Genomic DNA, 6,000 nt, shown 5'->3' with positions numbered 1-6,000 from the left:
GTGCTGAATCCGTAATTGTTCAATCCATCTAATCGAAGTGGCAACTAGGTTTATCGTTTGCTGCGTCAGAAACTTTAAATCCTAGGAAAATAATCAACTAGATTAAATGCAACGTCGTACGTTTGTGTTGTCTTGCTTCGTTGGTCTTTCTAATTCGTAATGTTATTGTTTAATTAAATTCGAGATCGTATCCGAATTATTAATCAATAAGGGTTAATTGGAATACATGTTTTTGGTTAACTAATCGTAAGGAATGATAGGTTAATTCAATACCACAACGAATATTCAATTAATTAATTTGATATTTTGTTTCGATGATCAATCGTAGTTCCAATGGTGGATGTGACCGAAGACCAAGGTTTGTTAAATCGATTTATTCCTTTTAGATTATTTTACTGAATTTTTAATTAGTGTTTTTCATTATAAATTGCATTCACTTCAAAACCCCCCTTTTTATTTATTTGTTTCGATTTATTTGTGACGACATACTAATCAAGGCTCTTCGAGGGAACGATCCCTACTTTCCTTTACTACATTTTTGTTACAGGAATTTAGGATTTAATTTGGGTGTCAACGACAGCACGTACCAAATTTTGGCACCGTTGCCGGGGAGTTTTTACTTTGTACGTTCGTTACATGATCTTCGAAACAAGCTAGTTTACAATTTGACCCAGAAATTGAAAAGACTGCAAAAGGGTTGAGAAAAGAAACAAAAAGGAGACTGCAAGCACACAAGGCAGTTGACGAAACAGAGGAAAACATGGCTGAAAATCAAACTTTAAGGGAGCTTGCTGCTCCAAATTTAAATCAACAACCACACTGCATTACTTTTTCGAATTTAGATGTTAATACTACCTTCGAATTAAAATCTGGACTAATTCATCTTTTACCTATTTTTCGTGGTTCTGCAGGTGAAGATCCTCATAAACATTTAAAGGAATTTCATGTGGTGTGCACTGGAATGAAACCGAATGGAGTAACCGAAGAACATATCAAGATGAGGGCTTTTCCGTTTTCTTTGAAAGATGATGCGCAAGATTGGTTGTATTATCTACCCGCTGGAAGTATCACTACTTGGCATGAGATGAAAAGATTATTTTTGTAGAAATTTTTTCTAGCATCAAGAGTAGCTAACATAAGGAAAGAAATCTGTGGCATTCGGCAGCATACTGGAGAATCTTTATACGAATATTGGGAGCGCTTTAAAAAACTTTGTGCAAGCTGTCCACATCACCAAATTAGTGACCAGCTGCTTATTCAATATTTCTACGAAGGACTTCTATCGAATGAGAGAAATATGATTGATGCGGCAAGTGGTGGAGCATTGGCTGACAAAACACCTGAAGCAGCCCAAAATTTAATTGCAAATATGGCATCGAATTCACAACAATTTGGAAATAGATTAGACCATTCGTCTTGGCGCGTCAATGAGGTAAATGTATCATCTCTTGAAAGCCGACTTGATGATCTAACTACTCTTGTACGTCAAATGGCTGTAGGAAAAACAGAGGCAGCGAAAGTTTGCGGAATCTGTTCTGTAGGAGGACATCCAACTGATATGTGCCCAACACTTCAGGAGGACTGCTCTGAACATGCTAATGCAGTGGGCGGATTTTTAGGACAGCAACAGCAAAATCATAATTATAATCCCTATTCGAATACTTACAATTCAGGTTGGAGAGATCATCCTAATTTTCGTTATGGGAATGCACATGTGGATCAGCCTTCAAATAATTTTCAGCCATACCAACAGCATTATATTCCTAGACAGCAGCAACCAACTCAAAATTCTAATTCAGGTACATCTCTTGAAGATATTGTTAAAAGTTTGGCTACTAACACTATGAAATTTCAGCAGGAAACCAGAACCAGCATTCAAAATCTGAAAAATCAAATGAGCCAAATGGCTACTGCAATCAATAGGCTGGAAGCACAAAATTCAAGCAAATTGCCGTCACAAACTGTGATGAACCCAAAGGAGAATGTTAGTGCCATAATGTTGAGGAGTGGAAAGGAGTTGGAGATGCCAATTAAAGCACAACTTGCACCAACACAGCCAACAGAAAAACAGAGAAAATTGGTAGTAGAAAATAATTTTTCCAAAAAGGTAGTGACAGGTAAATATCCTCCTTTCAGCGAATACAAACCTATTCCTCCTTTTCCTGAAGCTTTAAAACTGAAGTACAACGTAATGCGGATTTATATGAGACCTTTCGAGACTGTGAAGTCAATATTCCACTGTTTGATGCAATAAAACAAGTGCCTCGATATGCTAAATTTTTGAAAGAGCTGTGTACATTGAAAAGAAAGCAAAAACTCAAAAGGTATGAAAAAATCGAGGTAGGGAAAATGTTTCAGCCATAATTCGCAAAAATCTTCCTGAAAAATGCAAAGATCCAGGTATGTTTTGCATCCCTTACACCATAGGAGGAACAAAAATTGAAAAAGCCATGTTAGATTTAGGAGCATCTATTAATGTAATGCTATATTCCATTTATTCTGCTCTTAATCTTGGACCTTTAGAAAAAACTAGCACAATTATTCAGTTGGCTGATAAATCAAATGCATATCCCAAGGGGTTAATGGAAGATGTTCTTGTTCAGGTTAATGATAAATTAATTTTTCCAGCTGATTTTTATGTTCTTGACATGGAAAATAATGACCAATCTGCACCTATTTTGCTAGGAAGACCTTTCTGAAAACAGCTAAAACGAAAATTGATGTTCACAAGGGCACATTGACCATGGAGTTTGATGGTGAAGTTGTCCAATTTAATATTTATGATGCTATGAAATATTCTGATGTGGATTTTCCTGTGTATTCAGTTGATTTAATTGATTCTCTAGCGTAGGATATACTTGATAGTGATGATAAGTTAAAGGTGGCTAACCATAAAAATATATTGAAAGAAAAAGATGAATTTAAATTAATTTCAGATGTGCATAATGCAGGGACAGAGATGAATGAGTTCAGAGAGCTGAAAAATACAGGTAATTTATTTTATATTGAGCTGCCAGTGCCTAATGAAAAATTGTTACCTTCTATTTTGCAGGTACCAGAGCTGGAACTGAAACCTCTTCCAAATCACCTTAAATATGTGTACCTAGGAGATGGAAAAATCTTACCAGTGATCATTTCCAGCAAGTTAAATGAGCAGCAAGAAGAGAAACTGGTGCAAATTCTGAAGAAGCTAGAGATTCAAAGCTTAGCGACATCAAAAGTATTTCAAGTTAATGGCCATAGACTCAAACTGTTTTACAAAGGAGTGCCAACTGAAAACATCAGAGAAGTGGAGTTGAAAGATCCCGGATAAATAGATGAAGGCATTACGTCGAGCCGACGACTGTAAACAAAGGCGCTACTTGGGAGGCAACCCAAGCTTTCAATCTTATTTTAATTAATGCTTAAATTTTAATTTTCTAGACATTTGCTTTAATTTCGGTTTATGTGTTCCAATTTTAGTTTTAAATTTTAGTTTTAGGATTTTTAGATATTTAATTAGCAATTATTTTATGATTTTTGCTTAGGTTTATTTTAATTTATTTTTATGTTACTGTTCAATCGTCTTCTTCCTCCTGCAGGTCCCAATTAGCTTTCTGTAAATGTTCACAGGGGAGGAATCTACATTTTGGTATTCTGGAACTGGGTCATGTGCTTCTGTTTTGCTATTTTCTTAAATTCAAGGGGGTCATATGATTTAGTGTGATTATAAGGCTGGGTTTATTTGCTTCCAGAGAGCATATTCGCCAAACCTACGCTTCACAATTTCTCTCCACCTAAACTAAAAACCTAACAGCCCCTTCCTTCATTCTATAACACCATGGTCAGAACCCGTTCACAAGCATCAAAGAGCAGCAAAAACCCACCCATCGGAGGCCTCCTGCACCAGAGCTGTTATCAAAATCTGAAGAATCCTCCATCCATTACAACTCTCCAAAAATTCGAACTAGTGTTCCTTTTCCCCAAATCTAGAGAAGTTTTCTTTCCCTTTTCTTTTAAATTTCAGTTTTTATTATTATTCTGTTTTGTTTAAACATTGAGGACAATGTTTGGTTTAAGTGTGGGGGAGGGTGTATTTGTGTTTTATTTTCTGCTGTTTACTATTCTGTCTTTCAGTCCTATATTTATTTTTTTTTCTGCTCTGTTCTTATGTTTTATCCTTCTTTTCTGCTTTCAGTTTGTTCTGTCTATCTGTTCTGTTTTTTCTGCCAGTTTTTTATTCTGTCTTCTTTGTGATATGCTTATTCTGTTATGCCTCAATTTTTTTTGCTTTGTTTTGTCTATGTTGCTGCTCCTTGCTGGATAAAGTTTGATTTTTATGGCAGCTAGTGTATCCTTCCCTGTTTTTAGTCAGCTAAACAGTCCATTAATCTCACTTTGAATGAATTAATTTGTATGCATGCCTTGGAATTTAGCCGATTTAATAGGAGAGCATTGAGCACTGATTTGTTAGATTAATTAGGGGTATGCATTTAAAAAATTTTGATAATTGAGTGCTCGAGTTTGTTTGAAGTTGAGGTGAATTTATTTAACTCGTGAGTTTTGAGCCGAAAAAGATTGAAACATTCATATCAATCTATATTTTCTTTGATGAGTGATATTCTTCCATGTGAATATATCTCTAGAACTTGCTTTGAACCGTTTCGAGACACATTGAAATATGCATGCATGAAAATGATAAAGGCATTCTTGTTCGAACCCTTTAGCTTAAAAAGCCAACCTATTTTAATTTCCTTAGTTAGCCCCTTGAGCCTTACAAAACCCTTGATTCTTTGTGCTAAAACCATATTACAAACCCAAGCCTTCAAGTAAAAATCCTCACCCAACCATGAAAATTAGCAGGGCATTTAAACTAAAAATTTGTTGCTGGGTGAATTTGCTATCTTGAAGAATTTTAAGTGTGGGGGAAAAGGGGACTTAAATTCTCTTAGTTATTGCCTTATGTTGTTATTGTTACTGCCCTATGTTGCTAGCTTTATTTTCAATTCTCTTAGTTATGCAAGAAAGAAAAAAATTTGAAAAAAAAAAAAAAAAAGAAGAAAACAGAGAAGAAAAAAAAGAAAAAGAAAAGAAGTTGAAAAAAAAGAGAGAAGAGAAAGGCAATGGCAAGTAGCAAAGAAATGTGGTGAATGTGGTGGCTTTAGCTTTACATTTTTGTTCCCCTTATATGTTTAAATGTTTTGTTAATATTCATGGTTTTAACCTTTTGTATCCATTAATCCTCACCTTTACCCAAAGCCCCATTACAACCTAAAATAAAGTCTTTTTGATTTATGCATGTATATAATCTAAGTGGTGGAGATTTGGTGCATGAGCAAGCTTATGGTAGAATGTTTGCATTGGAAGAATTTGAGCGAAACACCGAACCATTAAACACATGAGTGATATGAGTGATAACCGTGAGGATGATTCACCAAAGCTTTATACATGCTTTAGAATGCGATTATCTTGATTTGTCTTTGTGCATATTTCCTTGTAAAGTTTGATTATGATGTGTGTTGATGCTTGAATCTTGGTTGGTTTGAATCTTAAGGTATGCACACTTTTTGGTATCGTGAGAAAAGAGATTGATGGAACATTTTTGTGTTTGTTTTGTTTTTGTTTTTGTTTTACTCGAGGACGAGCAAAAGATAAGTGTGGGGCAATTTGATAAGACCATTAATTGTTACTATTTTGATTTATAATTCCTTGTGTTGTGTGGAAATTTGATTCAATCTAATGGAATTACTTATCTTTTTGCATTTAGGAAGCTTTGAGCATTTTTGGAGTAAGTTGGGCCAAAAAGAGGAAAAACTGGAGCAGATCTATTAAACTGGAAATTTCGTGATGCTGACTAGGCGTGGGCACGTGAAAGACGAGAGCAGAATTCGGAAAGCAGATCTGAACGTCCAGATCTGTTGCAAGAGTCCATAAAATATTAAGATTTGCTTCCAAGGAAAGGGATAATCACCAGCTGGAAAAGAGGATTAATTGAGCTAGATAAGGAAGGATATTTTAGGA

At 35.2% G+C, this 6,000-nt stretch overlaps 1 non-coding gene across 1 annotated transcript; it reads right to left on the bottom strand.

Moving 5' to 3' along the window:
- Positions 1-1,132: 1,132 nt before the first annotated feature.
- LOC123228480 lies at positions 1,133-1,239 on the bottom strand. The gene has a single exon (XR_006504707.1). It is a non-coding gene; the product is annotated as a small nucleolar RNA R71 (small nucleolar RNA).
- Positions 1,240-6,000: the final 4,761 nt, after the last annotated feature.

Source organism: Mangifera indica, chromosome 10 (genome assembly GCF_011075055.1).
Source record: "Mangifera indica cultivar Alphonso chromosome 10, CATAS_Mindica_2.1, whole genome shotgun sequence".
Lineage (NCBI taxonomy): Eukaryota > Viridiplantae > Streptophyta > Magnoliopsida > Sapindales > Anacardiaceae > Mangifera > Mangifera indica.
This window is presented reverse-complemented; position numbering and strand designations above follow the sequence as displayed.